Here is a 14,811-nt window from a genome sequence, read left to right on the forward strand (position 1 = left end):
CGCTCTATGGATCAATCTCACATGTGTTTGATTTGGAATTCTTACCTGGGAGAAAACCAGTCTGATAGCTTTAATTCTTTTGACTGAGTATCCACAGACCTATCAGGAGGAATAATGCAAAGAATCACACTATATCTATCTGAGTTTGTGGTAACTGAGTGTCTTCCAAATCATGGGCTATGTTATAATCTGACGTAAAGTGCAAGATAAGTGTGCAGCAGTACAAAAAGCAATGATCAACTTTGATGGAAGTGGCAGGGAAAATCATGATTTCTTATCTTGACTTAAGTCTCTGGGCTGCCCAGAAACCTTTATGTGTTTCCACAATGCTCATTCTCCTTCTTCTCATTGATAGAGAAATACCCATCATCACATAAAAGCTCCCTCAGTCTTCTGCCACCTTGCCACCAAATTTATCTTGAGCACTGATCCCCCCCCTCTTTTATTGCAATAAAAATATAACCCTACTTTCTGGCCTTAAATATCCTATCTGCTCAGGAGTCTTGGTTTGAAGGGTTTCTCCTCGGCTTTCTATTTGATCAGTTGACATGCATGCAGGCATTTTCCTGTGACTTCAGATTTGTTTGTGCATCTTGACCTCTCCCAGGAACTGAAGACCCAGACATCAAATTGTGTTCTGGAGTTTTCTACTTGAGTTTGCACTGATGCCACTAGATGATGTTTAATGTGAAAATCATCCTGTCTTCCCCAAAGTAGGTCCCTTTCATATGTTGCCTTATCACTTAGATTGACAAAGCAGAAGTTATGAGCAATGTTCTACACTCAGAGCACTCCCTAAATCCTGACCTCAAATCCATCATTAACCCCTACTGGCTGTACCTCCAAAACATCTCTCAAATCCATCCCCTATCTTCATCCTCTGCCACCACATGACTTGAGATCACCATCATCTGTCGGGGCTACAGTAGTAGCCTTCTAATTGGTCTCACTGTTTGTACATTTTCAACAAGACTTTGTAGTATGAAAAATGTCAAAGGTCCACAAGCTGAAAGAGAAGAATATAATGAACCCCCATATTCCCATCCTCCATAATTAACACTGTGATTCCTTCTCTACCTGTCCTTGCACTGGCCTTTTTCTTTCTTTCTTTCTTTCTTTTTTTTTTTTTTTGCACTGGCCTTTTTCAACCCATTCTCCATATGTCCACTGTACTTCCACTGTCATGTTTCTGAAGCTCCACTGTTCTATTTAATAGGGTTCATTGGCTTCCCATTGTCCTAAGGATCACATCTACATTCCTTAAATGGCCAGGACATTTTGAGTGATCTGACCCTTCACACTGTTCCAGCCACATCTCCTACCCAGCCCCACAATGGTAACTTTCCATACTCACTTGCCCCTTTAAATTTCCTTAAACATGCCACAACTTAAACCAGCTAATTCCTACATAGCCTTTAGGTCTTGTGTTAAATATCCCTACCTAAGAGATGTATTGCTAGATAAAGTTAGATTTCCTTCATTAATAGCTAATACTTATGGAATACTTTCCTAAGTATTATCTAATTTAATCCACCCCTATGAGATAGGTATTGTTGTCATTTTTATTATCCTCATTTTACTAGATAAGGAAACTGAGACACAAAGAGTTTTTATTATCTTGTCCAGATGCACAGCAGGTGGAAAGACAAACAGTTGGGCCTGAGTCCTTACTTCCTCCTTCCTATACACTCTAATGGCACCCTGGCTAGCCTGTCGTTGGAGAGTTGATCCTGGACTGAGTTCAGGAGGGGATTGGGCAGCTGTGGAGCTGAGTTGTATGTCATGAGTGAATACCACAGTGTCCAGAGTGTGACTGAGACAAGGCCTTCTACACAGGCACCTGCCTCATTGACAGCAAAGCCTTTGGTTACCAAGCATTAGTGTGTTAAGGCCATATGTGTAAGGTCTGATGCTAAGGAGAGCTGATATTAATGATAGAGTGATTATTAGATTGTGTTGCATTGTGTACATTTTACCAGAAAACATGTTAAATCCTTCTTCCTCCCAGCCTCTTCTGCATGTTCCCACCTTTGTCTAGGGGTTTTCCGGTAGTTGAGAATTACTGCCCCCTGTTAGCCATGGCTCTATAGAGAGGAAACACCCTGCCCATGAAAACCATCTTACTGTATTATTTTCATGCGCAGAGCAGCTCACCCAGATATGGAGTCACTGTCCTGATGAGAGCATTGTGCACCATAGAACCACCAGAGACATAAAGCTCTTAGACACAGCAAGCATCAGAAAGAAAGTTTCTTTTACTTCACTATGTGGGTTCCCATGACTCTAGGGAGAAACTGAAGAACATACTATGATTTGGGGTCCTGTGCAATTTTTAGGGAAGTTTTTCTCTCTGCTCATGTTCTGATAGTATGATTTTGTAGGTGGCCTATGGTTAATAACAATCTCCCAAGTCTTCTAACCAAAAATTTACTCCTATGTGATTTCCCAGAGCTTTAAAAGACCCAGAATTCCTGGAAGCTGGGTTCTGGCTCCCATCACATGTTTCCCCTAACCAGTTCTCACTCCTAGTACTCCCAGTCCTCTGACCTTACATGAGCATCTCCAACATATGTTTGCAAAGTTATTTTGGTTTACCCTGCCTGCAGGAGCCAAGAACTTGCAGGTACCCCACTGTCCTCCGACAGGTTTTGTCCTCAAAGAAAAGGTCATAGAGCATTTGTAAATAAGACTTACCGGCACTGGTATATCTGCTATAGTTTCTTTGTGCTTAGGATAAACAAATAGCATTACATTACTTTTAAACTTATATAAAGGGTTTCCACATTTAATTTTTTTAAGATTTTATTTATTTATTTGAGAGAGAGAACAGAGGGAGAGTGAGAGGAAGAAGCTCAGCAGAGAGCCCAGTATGGGGCTTGATTGGAGGACTTTGAGATCATGACTTGAGTCAAAGGTAGACGCTTAACAGACTGAGCCACTCAGGCACTCCGGGTTTCCACATTTAAGATGACTAGTTATATTCCATCAATCCATGCATTTTGTTACCTAATATTGCCAAATATTCAATGAACACATAATATTATGGACAGAATATTTTTGTCCCCTCAAATCTGTATGTTGAAATCCTAACCCCCAGTATGATGGCATTAGGAGGTGGGACCTTTGGGACATGATTAGGTCATGAGATTAGAGCCCCCATGAATGGGATGAGTAGCCTTGCCAAAGTGATACTAGAAGACTCCCTTGTCCCTTCCGCCATGTGAAGACACAGGGAGAAGGCGGCTGTGGACCAGTACACCAAGTCCTCTAGCACCTTGATCGTGGACCTCTCAGCCTCCAGAACTGTGAGAAATAAATGTCTATGGACCAGTACACCAAGTCCTCCAGCACCTTGATCGTGGACCTCTCAGCCTCCAGAACTGTGAGAAATAAATGTCTGTTGCTGATAAGCCACCTAGGGTATGGTATTCCGTTATAGCAGCTCAAACGGACTAAGACATGCTATGTGCCAAGTACATTATTGGTTGTAGAGAAACAGTAGTGACTGCAGTTAAGGACTTCATATGCTGTATCTTAAAGAAAGGAAACCTAATTCTTTGAGCTAGAAATGAAAGAAGAGCTAACTTAATGTCATTGAAACAATGGAATTTGCTAATTACCCATGAAATCTTTCTACGTGTGTAACTATGTGGAGAGCAGATACCATACATAGTGCCCAAAGTCACCAATATTGGGGATGTTTCTTAAAGGTGCCACCTATTTGAAAATGGCGGTTTCTCTAACATTTGCCAACTGCCATAATTATATGGTCACTATCTTGGTATCTTAACATTGCTTCTCCTCACACATATGAGCCTACAAAAATTATGTTAGCTTTGATCACATTAGAAGCAAAGAATTTTTATGCTGAAGGATATGTTTATGCTGATATATTTGAATGCTATTTGGATATTTTGGGGTATATTGGATTGATACATTTGGATGCTGATTTATTCAGGGGGTTAGCCTATCATCTTTCTGATAAACTAGATCCTTACCAAACCCCAGAATAAAATATTCATTAATTCTTATGTATTTTTAAAGATCTTATTTATTTATTTGATAGAGAGAGACACAGTGAGAGAGGGAACACAAGCAGTGGGAGTGGGAGAGAGAGAAGCAGGCCTCCCGCCAAGGAGGGAGCCCAGTTCGGGGCTCGATCCCAGGGCCCGGGGATCATGACCCAAGCCGAAAGCAGATGTTTAACAACCGAGCCACCCAGGTGCCCAAAATATTCATTAATTTTTTAAAAATTACCTGAAATTATACCGTTTGTGCAAAGCCCATAGAAACAATAAAAGTAATAACAACTGAATTATTTTTCTTCCATACTTCATCCTTTCCTGAGAGGAAAAAGAAACAGATAGAAGTAGGTTAAATACAGAACAATGTATATAGAATGAGATGTGTTGAATTGTGATTCTCCATGACTTAAGCCAGCTGATTTCATAGGTATTGGCTAGGGTTTGAGGCACATCCGGTCCTTGGACGTCTCTCTATATGAAAATAGAGTTGAGTCTGTGGAGACACTTTTTGTGGGAGCTAGCTGTCCAAAGTCTTGGGACATTAGCTGGTCTAAGCTGACCTTGATGCAAGAGATTTTATAATCTTCATTTGTCGTTTCTAGAGTGCACAGGGCTTTTCCTACAGAAAATACAAATGCCACTTCCCAGCCTATCTCACAGGGTGGGATGTCAGAGAAGAGAGATAATTGTGAAAATACTTGGACTCTAAAAGGCACATAGTTATGAAGGAACTTATTTTTAATGAATTAATATTATGAAGTTGGTCATTCCAAGACAGGTGATAGGACCAATAACAGCATAAAATAGATGCTCCATCTCAAAACTAATTGAATATAAAATGAACTCCAAGAATGGGCTAGAGGCTTACCTATAACTTTTAGATTATTTGTTCATTGACCTAGGAATTATTTATTTATTTATTTATAAAGATTTTATTTACTTATTTGACAGAGATCACAAGTAGGCGGAGAGGCAGGCAGAGAGAAAGGAGGAAGCAGGCTCCCTGCTGAGCAGAGAGCCAGATGTGGGGCTCAATCCCAGGACCCTGAGATCATGACCTGAGCTGAAGGCAGAGGCTTTAACCCACTGAGCCACCCAGGCGCCCTGACCTAGGAATTTTAGCCAGGAAGTTTATGAAGCTCCTTTGTGATACTCAGTCTATGCACTTACGAAATTGTGTGCAGAAACGGAATTGAAGGTGGCTCAGTCTGATTGAAATTAAGGACAAACTCTTACCTTTTGTTTTCCTAAGATCACCTAGGACTTTTATATAGTTTCTTCCTTAGAGACATAACATTTAGGGTATGGTGGTTTGGGAAGACATGTGGAAAACCTCACGTTGGCAGACAGTTTTCAAGCAGGACATTCTAAGACCTTTGAAAAATCATGAATCAGATAACCTGGTATTGGTTCTATGGCACTCCCCAGTTTGCCTGTTGATTATTTCAGTCTTCTCGGAATGATGATGTCATCAGATTCTGTTTTGATGATGAAAGAATTGGATACTTGCAATCATAATAATTCGTATGCCAGTAGCTTCTCTTTGTCATTACCAAGGGACTAGATTTTGTCTCATTTAGGAGAAAAAAAAATGTGGGATCATTGAAGTTCTTTTCCTTACTTGGGCGGTTTTTTTTGGTAATACATTTTTTAAAGATTTTATTTATTTATTTGACAGACAGAGATCACAAGTGGACAGAGAGGCAGGCAGAAAGAGAGGGGGGAAGCAGGCTCCCTGCTGAGCAGAGAGCCTGATGCGGGGCTCAATCCCAGGACCCTGAGATCATGACCTGAGCTGAAGGCAGAGGCTTAACCCACTGAGCCACCCAGGCGCCCCTATAATACATTTTTAATTGAAATATAATTTATATGAAGTAAAACACAAGCAATTTAACTATATAGCTCATTGGGTTTTTTACACATGGACATGTCTGTGTAAAACCACTTTAATTAAGATACAGGGCATCTCCATGACCCCAGTATCTTTTTTCTTGTACCCCTTTGTGTCACTACCCTCACCCATCCAGGAAACCAGTGTTCTGATTTCTATTACCATAGTGGAGTTATTCCGGCTGTAGAACTTCATATAAGTAGAATTGTATGGCATGTATTCTTTGTGTTTTTTTTTTTTTTAACTCAAGGTTTTGCAACTTACTTATGTTGTTGTGTGTATCCGACACATACCAAAAGTTAATTCAAAATGAATTATAGATGTAAGCATAAAAGCTAAAGCCACAAACTTTTAGAGAAAAGCGTAGGAGGATATCTTTCTAGCCTGGGGATAGATAAAGGTCCCTTAGAAGGTGACAGAAAACAACAACTAAAAAATGATAAATTATACTTTATTATAATTAGAAAACTTTTGCTCATCAAAAGACAACATTAAGCAATGTATAAATAAGCAATTACTGCTCACCAGTGGTTTACAGTCACCTAAATAATACACACCATACATGATCCATACAGGAAATAAAATCTATATTAATGTTAGAAGTTTTCTGTTGATCTCCATTCTTCCTAGAAGAAAAAATGGGGGGTGGTGAAGGAGGATAATGAAATTAAATTAATACAGAATTAGAATGTTTTGAGTCATAGGAAAGTAGATCATACCAGACTAATGCTCCCATAGATGACAATCATAAGTCCTGGAAGGGAAAATAAAATAAAAATTAAATAAAACGATTTGAAGACAAAAGAGATGGAACAAAACCAGGTTGATCCTTGAAAGGAGGGAAGTGTATTGGGTAAAATGTACATTTATACAACTTTTCATCTGAGGTTATCTCCCAATTCACACGGTATTGTGTGGCTAGAACTCACAGAGAAAGACTTGAGGGGTCAGAGGATGAAATTGGTAGATGTAAAGGAGGTTGAAAAGTAATATAGAAAATCCCAGAAAGGAAAACACAGAATGGGGTGCCCCAAAATCTGCACAGAAACTCTGACTTAACCCCTGGATGACAACTAAATTGTCCGTGCATAGGAAAAACTAGGGAAACTAGGAAATAGCAACATCTGAAATTGGGCAATTTCCAGCAATTCCCCCTGCAGGATAAATGGAATTTGGAATTTGAGTCCAGCCCAGTTAACTATCTGTCCAAACAAAAATCAACACTCTTTAGAGGAAACTAACAGAATCCATAGTCTCTACATGTTATCTATAATGTCAGGTATACATTTTGGAAAAGTTCCTAGACATGCAAAGAAACAGGAATATGTGACCCATAGTGATGAGAACGAAACCTCAATATAAGTCAGATGCTGAAAGTGGGAAACAAGGACTTTAAAGCAACTATTATAAAAATGGCTGAGGATTTAATGGAAAACTTGGTCAAAGCAAATGAACAGAGGAAAGCTGTTTAAAAATGGACATTCTAGAATTTTGAAAGTACTGTATTTGAAGTAAGGATGTTAGCGGATGGGCTTATAAACAGACTGTATACTATAGAAGAAAATGTCAGTGAAATGAAAGATAGATCAATGTTAATCATCTTATGCGAAAAAGAGAGGAAATGAAAATCCATTTACATTTAAACTGCAATCAGAAGCCACCTTAGCCACCCACATGCTGAAGTTTCCACACTGTGTCACTATGACAGTGTCCCCAAGTTGGGGGCATTCCGGAGGAGGGGAAAGAGTGGGAAGCCTGGGGGTGCAGTGTCCTGTGGTTGGACAAATAAGATGGTGAGGCATGAACAGGCATAATAATATTGAAAGTCTGTTTTAAAGCCCATCTATCCTCAGGAAGTGTTTGAGATGGCTTACTATTAAGAAGGTAAGGTTACAGTAAAGAGGGAAACAACACAAGAATTTTTTTTTTAAAAAGGGAATAGAAAGAAATATTTATTTAGTCACTTAGGTAGGTGTTTTCCATGACCTTGGACATCCTAGCCATAAGAATAAAGGTCTAACCTTTATGTAATTACTGTAAGGAGACACTTCTGTCATTTTGCTTTTTGTTTTCTATATGCCTTAGGGCCTTTTTTGGTTGTTGTTGCTCTTCATTTTCTGCATTACTGTCTTTTTTTTTTTTTTTTTTTTTGAGAGAGAGAGAGAACTGGCAGACAGAGGCAGAGGGAGAAGCAGGCTTCCTGCCAAGCAAAGAGCCCGATGTGGGACTCGATCCCAGGACGCTGGGATCATGACCTGAGCCGAAGGCAGCTGCTTAACCAACTGAGCCACCCAGGCATCCCCATTACTGTCTTCTTTTATGTTTAGTTTATTTTTTGTAGTGAAATACTTGAATTCTTCTTGCATTTCCTTTTGTGTATATTCTATAGCTCCTTTCTTTGTGATTATCATGGGGATTACAGTGAACATACTGAAATTATAACACTTAAATTAGAATTGATACCATCTTAACTTCAATAACATACCAAAACTATGTTCCTTTACACCTCTGTCTCCATCCTTTGTGGTGGTTGATGTCACGAAATTGCATCTTTCCACATGGTATGCCCAAAAACCATGAACTAGCAGTTCTTTTAAATGCATTAGCCTCTTTAAATATGTAGTAAACAAAATTTGAAGTTACAAACTGAAGTTATAATACTAGCTTTTAGAATAGTGACTTAAAAGTGTATTAGTCTCTTAAGTAACATAGGAAACAAAAGCTAGAGTTACAAACCGTTGTTACAATACTAGTTTTTGTATTTGCCCATGTATTTACTTTTTTCTTTTAAAGATTTTATTTATTTATTTGACAGAGAGAGATCACAAGCAGGCAGAGAGGCAGGCAGAGAGAGAGGAGGAAGCAGGCTCCCCGCTGAGCAGAGAGCCCGATGTGGGGCTTGATCCCAGGACCCTGGGATCATGACCTGAGCTGAAGGCAGAGGCTTTAACCCACTGAGCCACCCAGGTGCCCCCATGTATTTACTTTTATTTTTCCATGCTGCTCTGAGTTACTATCTAGTGTCCTTTCATTTCACTCTGGAAGACTCCCTTCTGACTTCCAAAGTTTCTGACAAGAAATCTGCCAATATCTGAGGGTTTTGAAGGGGCGGGAGGTGGGAGGTTGGGGGAGCCTGGTGGTGGGTATTACGGAGGGCACGTATTGCATGGAGCACTGGGTGTGATGCATAAACAATGAATTCTGTTACACTGAAAAGAAATTTAAAAAGTAATAATAATTCCTTGATGAAATATGATGTAATAACTTGTTATCCTCCCAAATCTTTGAAGTCCTATCACCCTTGAAATCATTCTGTACTATGTAAACTTTTTAAAAATAATGTATATGCAGAATAAAAGAACTTAAAAAACAAACAAACAAACAAACAAAAAAAGAAATCTGCCAGTATCTTATGGAGGATCCCTCGTATGTGATGAGTCATTTCTCTCTTGCTGTCCTCAAGATTCTCTTTGTCTTTATCTTTATTTTTCAAAAGTTTGATAACAATGTGTCTCAGTTGTCTCAAAGTGTGCATCTTCAGTTCCTCTTACCTGGAGCTGGTTGAACTTCTTGGATGTTTACATTCATCTCTCTCATCAAGCTTGGGATGTCTTCAGCATTATTTCTTCATATATTCTCCTTCTCTTCCCCTTCTGTGATGCCCCCAATGTGTATGTGCTCTGCTTGATGGTGTCCCACGTCTCTTAGGCTCTGTTCACTTTTCATCAGTCTTTTTACTCTGTTCCTCAAACTCCATAATATTTATTGTCATGTATCTTCCAGGTCGCTGACTCTTCCTTTCACCTGCTCAAATCTGCCTTTGACTCACTCTAATGAATTTTTCATTTCAGTTATTGTAGCTTGCAGCTCCAGAATCTCTTTTTGGTTTCTCTTTTGGTTTTTCTCTTTGATTGTTATTTCCACTTTGTTCGTACGTCATTTTCTTGACTTTACCCATGTCTTCTTTTGGTTCTTTGAGCACTGTTGACAGTTGCCTTTGTCTAGTACATCTGCCATCAGGACTTTTTCAGGAACGGTTTCTGTTTATTTATTTTTCCTTTGCATGAGCCATACTTTTCTGTTTCTTTGTATGCCTTGTGATTTTTTTTGTTGTTGTTGTTGAAAACTGGACATTTAAATCTAATACTGTGATAACTCTGGAAGTCAATTATCTTTTTTCTCCAGTGTTAACTGTTTTTTGTTGTTGTTTTCATTTATTGTTTTTGCTTTTTTGATTGTTGTAGGCTGTCTCTGTGCCAAGGATCAGGATAAGGTGTAAATTTAAGGCCTTCTGAGGTCTTTTCTGAGCCTATCCCTGGGCATGCATGATCACTTACTAATTTTCCCATGTATGTAGTCATTATGGAATCTTCCACTCTGGCTCCCAAAAGAGGAAAAGAGAAAAATGAAAAGAGAGAAAAAGAATGCTGGTCCTTTAAATCCCTGGGCGGTCTCTTCAGCTGAAGGGGGAGGGTCTTGCAACAACTTGGGAAGAGCAACATCTACAGCCGCCTGCCTCTGACTCATCTCTGTAATCTTAAGCTACAGTTAGTGATCGGTTAGTGATCGGAGCACAGATCCCTGATATGCAGAGGACAGGGTCCCTTTTGCCCTTTCTGGGTCCCCCAAGATTCCAGGAACATGTGCACAACTGCTCGCCACATGGCTGGAGTGGAGAATGGGTGGCTGCTTCCATGCTAAGAGCTGAAATTGACCAAAGTTAACCTTAATGTACCATCCAAGCCCTCCTTTGGAAGTTGCTCACCTTTGATAGATTCTGGAGTTCCAAAATAGTTAGATTCTGCAAGTGCAGTCATTGTCTAGGTGGGGAGACAGATGCCTGGTGCTTCCAATTCCACAACGTTCCTGGAACCCTCTCTACCTAGGAAGCTTTTAGAAGTCCTAATGCCCATCTAGTTCAATCAGAATCTGTGGGGTCGGAACCAGGCATCAATATTAGCTCTCCAGGTAGTTCTAGGGTGCAGCCAAGTTTGAGAACCCGGGCTGTATACCCCCTACAACTAAGAGAGAGGTATAAATCTTATGGGCTACTTTGGATTTTGGAGGCAGTGCCCCATACACATTGATCCCATTTACCTGATAATATAAAAGCTTCAGTGGGATCCCGGACAAGAGAAAGCTCTCCAGCCGGTTCAGCTTGCAGGCCTATTGCCCTATCACATGACCAATCCTATCTTACATAGTTCAGAGAATCCACAGTAGAATGAAATGATGGATAGACTGCACCTAGCCCTGATGGAATACTTATAGCAGAGGCTCAAGGAAATGCCTCTTGAGCAGATAACCATCGTTTCCTACTTCTTCTTCTTCTTTTTTTTTTTTTAAGATTTTATCCATTTATCTGACAGACGGAGATCACAAGCAGGCAGAGAAGCAGGCAGAGAGAGAGAGAGGAGGAAGCAGGCTCCCCGCTGAGCAGAGAGCCTGATTCGGGCTCGATCCCAGGACTCTGGGATCACGACCCGGGCGGAAGGCAGAGGCTTTAACCCACTGAACCACCCAGGCGCCCCCGTTTCCTTCTTTTAAACAGGGGTTACTATAATTTTTTCCCTCTTCTTTCCTTGTGTCTCACCACTGACTCTAGTGTGTTTCGGGTGTGAGCTAAGCTTACCATTTACTGTACAGATTGTTGAACAGTCAGATGTGTTCTCTAAGGAACCAAAGGAGACAGTAGACTCTGAGAAGCTTGGCCTTTTAATGTTATCTGTGGATTCTGTGGTCTGCTCTTAGGCAAGGGGGCTGTGCTAGAGTAGTGTAGCATGTTTTTGGATCATGGTAGCAGGGAATATTTTAGATACATGGGAAGAAGTGATTGACGACTAGATAGTTGTAAGTGGAGTGCGGTAGACACTGTGAGAGGCATCTACCCAGCTCACGATATGTCCTTCTCTGAGAACTGCCCCGCAGTGCAGTCAACCCTCCGGTTAAGCCTGCCCTGTAGCACAGCGGCTGGGAGCAGGAGTGGATGCTGTGCTGTTTGCGTTTTCTTTTCCAGGAATGTACAAGTTTTGAAGGAAGAAACCCTGAGCCTGGAAATAGTTGGGGCTGAGCCATATTGACAGACCCCTGGGGAAAGTTCACAATTTTTAGCTGTTGAAGCCTTTAGATAGAACTTCCCTGGCTCTTGCTCATGGCCTGGAAAATTTTTATGCAACCAAGTCCTAAAAAAGATAAATGGAAAAGAAAGGAAGAGGGAAAAAGCCCTGATTTCCAGCGTGTACTGATTCCCATGGTGTCAGTATTCTCAGTATGGCCCATATCAAACTATCACAGTAAAGTCACTCACTGCACGGGAAGCTGGGAATAAACCAGCTTCAGTATACTACTGTCTGGTTATCAACTCTCCCTTTTATTTAGTTGAAATTTCCCTCCCAAAAAAGAGACTCCCAAAAATCTCCCTTTCAGATTTAGACAGCTCAAGGAGGATGCCTGTTCCTTGCAATCAAAATATTTTTTTAAAGATTTTATTTATTTGAGAGAGAGGCATGCATGTGCATGGTGGGGAGGGGTACAGAGGGAGAGGGACAGCAGACTCCCTGATGAGAACAGAGCCTGATGCAGGGCTTGACCCCAAGACCCTAAGATCATGACTGAGCCTAAATCAGACACCCAACCAACTGAGCCACCCTGGCACCCCAGCAATCAAAATATTTGTAACTAAAATACCTAGCAGGCGTAACCACGTCTTATTCTGAACAGTTACAGTCAGTTCACTAAAAGTATTTTCTAACTTTGGCTGATTTTTTTACAGCCACATTCTTTAGATATTTATAGCTATTTTCGCTTATTCACATCTATTTCTACAAATGTGTGGTCTTTAGCAGACCCAGAGAGGAATGTGTTTAATCACTGCACTTGCTTTGGAGACGTGCAATCTTTGGAAATCCCTGCCTTCTGGTGTCCAGTATAGGGAAATACTTCTGTCTTAGCTGTGAATGTTACAGGAGTAAGAGGTGAGTTTAAAGCTCTTGACATCCATCAGGGACTATTCCTAGGGGACAGGCCGTTGGGTATTATGCATGTCGACTCCCCAGTGTTTCTTCCTTAATGAAGTTCAAAGGAACGTTACATCGCCATTTCTCAACCTCATCACTATGGACATTTTGAGCCAGATCATTATTGCGACGCAGTAGGTTACAGCCCCAGGTTCGAGCCTGAAGCCCAGGCTGCAATTCCTAAGTCCTCATGTTATGTACTACACAGAGGGGGAGATGTTCCAGGTGCCAGATATGAAAGCATCCTCTTTGTGGTAGGACATAAGAGTTCACAACCAAAATTTAAAATTTTTAAATGAAAAACAACCACTCCTTATTAAGCATGATGGGAGTCGATATGATGATTCCTTCCTTCATTCATTAAGTAGGTATGAGTTAAGCAGCACCTCTGAGATGTAGTTGGGGGCCAGGACTGTGGACCTGCCTTTCAGGAGCTAACACATCTAGAAGAGTTCAACGGGGTATTTTTCAGTTATAAATAAGTCCAACTGACTTAATAATGGAACACACACACATTTGAAAAGCCCACAGGCAGTGCAGGCTTCAGGTAAGGCTGGAGACAGCGACTCAGGCTTGTCATCAAGGACTGTGTTTCCTTCAGCCTCCCTGCTCCTCCTGTCCTATTGTCAGTTCCATCCTAAGGCTGACCTTCCCATGGTCAAGCTCCTAATACTACATGCTTCCTCATTTCCTGAAAGGACCTGAGATTCACTTTGAGTGGACTAGTTTAGGTCACCTGCCCATCCCCAAATCAACTGTTGCCACCAAGGGGATGGAAAGTGTTGATTTGCTTAGTCTGGATCCCTTGCTCCAACCATGCCACCAGTTTCCATGGAAATCACGTCGACTCCACCAAAGCGCCCCGGTATTGCTGGGAGGGGAGAAGGAGAGCCACAAAATGCCAGGCAAATGTGGAGTCCTCAACCAGCCAAAGTGCTCACATGGTCTTTACTGCTTTCCACACAGGCTCTGCCAGCTCATTTCAGCCAGTACCAAGGCCCCAGCACCATTTGTGTGGGTCTCTGGGAAGGCAGCCCTCTGTGCTTTACATTTGCTCCTCCCTCTGAAATCTCCTTCCAGCTCCACTCCTCAGTCACCTGCTTCTTTCAAAGCTCAGAGTCAGCCCCTCCGAGGCAGCTTCTCCCCCCTTCCTCCATGCTTCCCTGGACTCCGTATTGCTCACGTTTTATTTGTCCACTTCTCCAACATGGCACTAGATGATGGCTTTAGACCTGCATTCTTAGAGTTTTTGGTCTACTAAGTTCCTAATTCCTAATAAAGGAATTGAGAGCTTTTGGTAGTGATTCCTCTGGTGTCCTCAAATTTCAAAAACAAGATAGCTAAAATGTGTGTGTATGCGCATCTGTGCACGCTTGCACATATGTGAAAGAGAGTGAGGGAAGCAGACAGGAGCTGTGAAAAGAGCAAAGGATGTACAGTCAGATCGTCCTGGGTTTGAATTCTAGTCGGCACCCTTATAGATCTGAGGCTTTGGCCAATGGATCCTCACTAAACCCTGTTTTCTCGCCTTAAAAATTATGCATTATATGTGATGCAATCATGCTTTCTACGACCTTTCACCCGTTACTATGCTATTGTGCCTGTTATTCACTTACATAAGGCACATTTAACAAATAGTGCGTTTAATAAATACTTTTAAGTATTGCCGTAACTATGATTCCTTTCTTGGTAAATCACAAGGTGACTTTGGCTGGGAGACATCAACGATGTGGCATTACAGGAAGGACAAGGGAAGTAAGGCCCTTCGGGGCTTAAAGAAGTGTGTCCCCTTCCGGCTGCATGTGACCCGCATATCAAAGGTGGAGTGGAAGGTGGAGGTGTGGCTGTCCCTTCCACCTGCCCCGCCCAATCATACCCT

At 41.3% G+C, this 14,811-nt stretch overlaps 1 long non-coding RNA gene across 1 annotated transcript in view; it reads left to right on the forward strand.

Annotated features, from left to right (window-relative positions):
- The window catches only part of LOC308353266, a 72,407-nt gene extending 68,377 nt beyond the window's left edge, over positions 1 to 4,030 (forward strand). Inside the window, exon 3 of the long non-coding RNA XR_013967777.1 lies at positions 3,227 to 4,030. This is a non-coding gene — a long non-coding RNA (uncharacterized lncRNA). The remainder of the gene's footprint in view (positions 1 to 3,226) is intronic.
- Positions 4,031 to 14,811: the final 10,781 nt, after the last annotated feature.

Source organism: Martes martes (assembly GCF_963455335.1).
Source record: "Martes martes genome assembly, chromosome: 12".
In the NCBI taxonomy this organism is placed as follows: Eukaryota; Metazoa; Chordata; class Mammalia; order Carnivora; family Mustelidae; genus Martes; species Martes martes.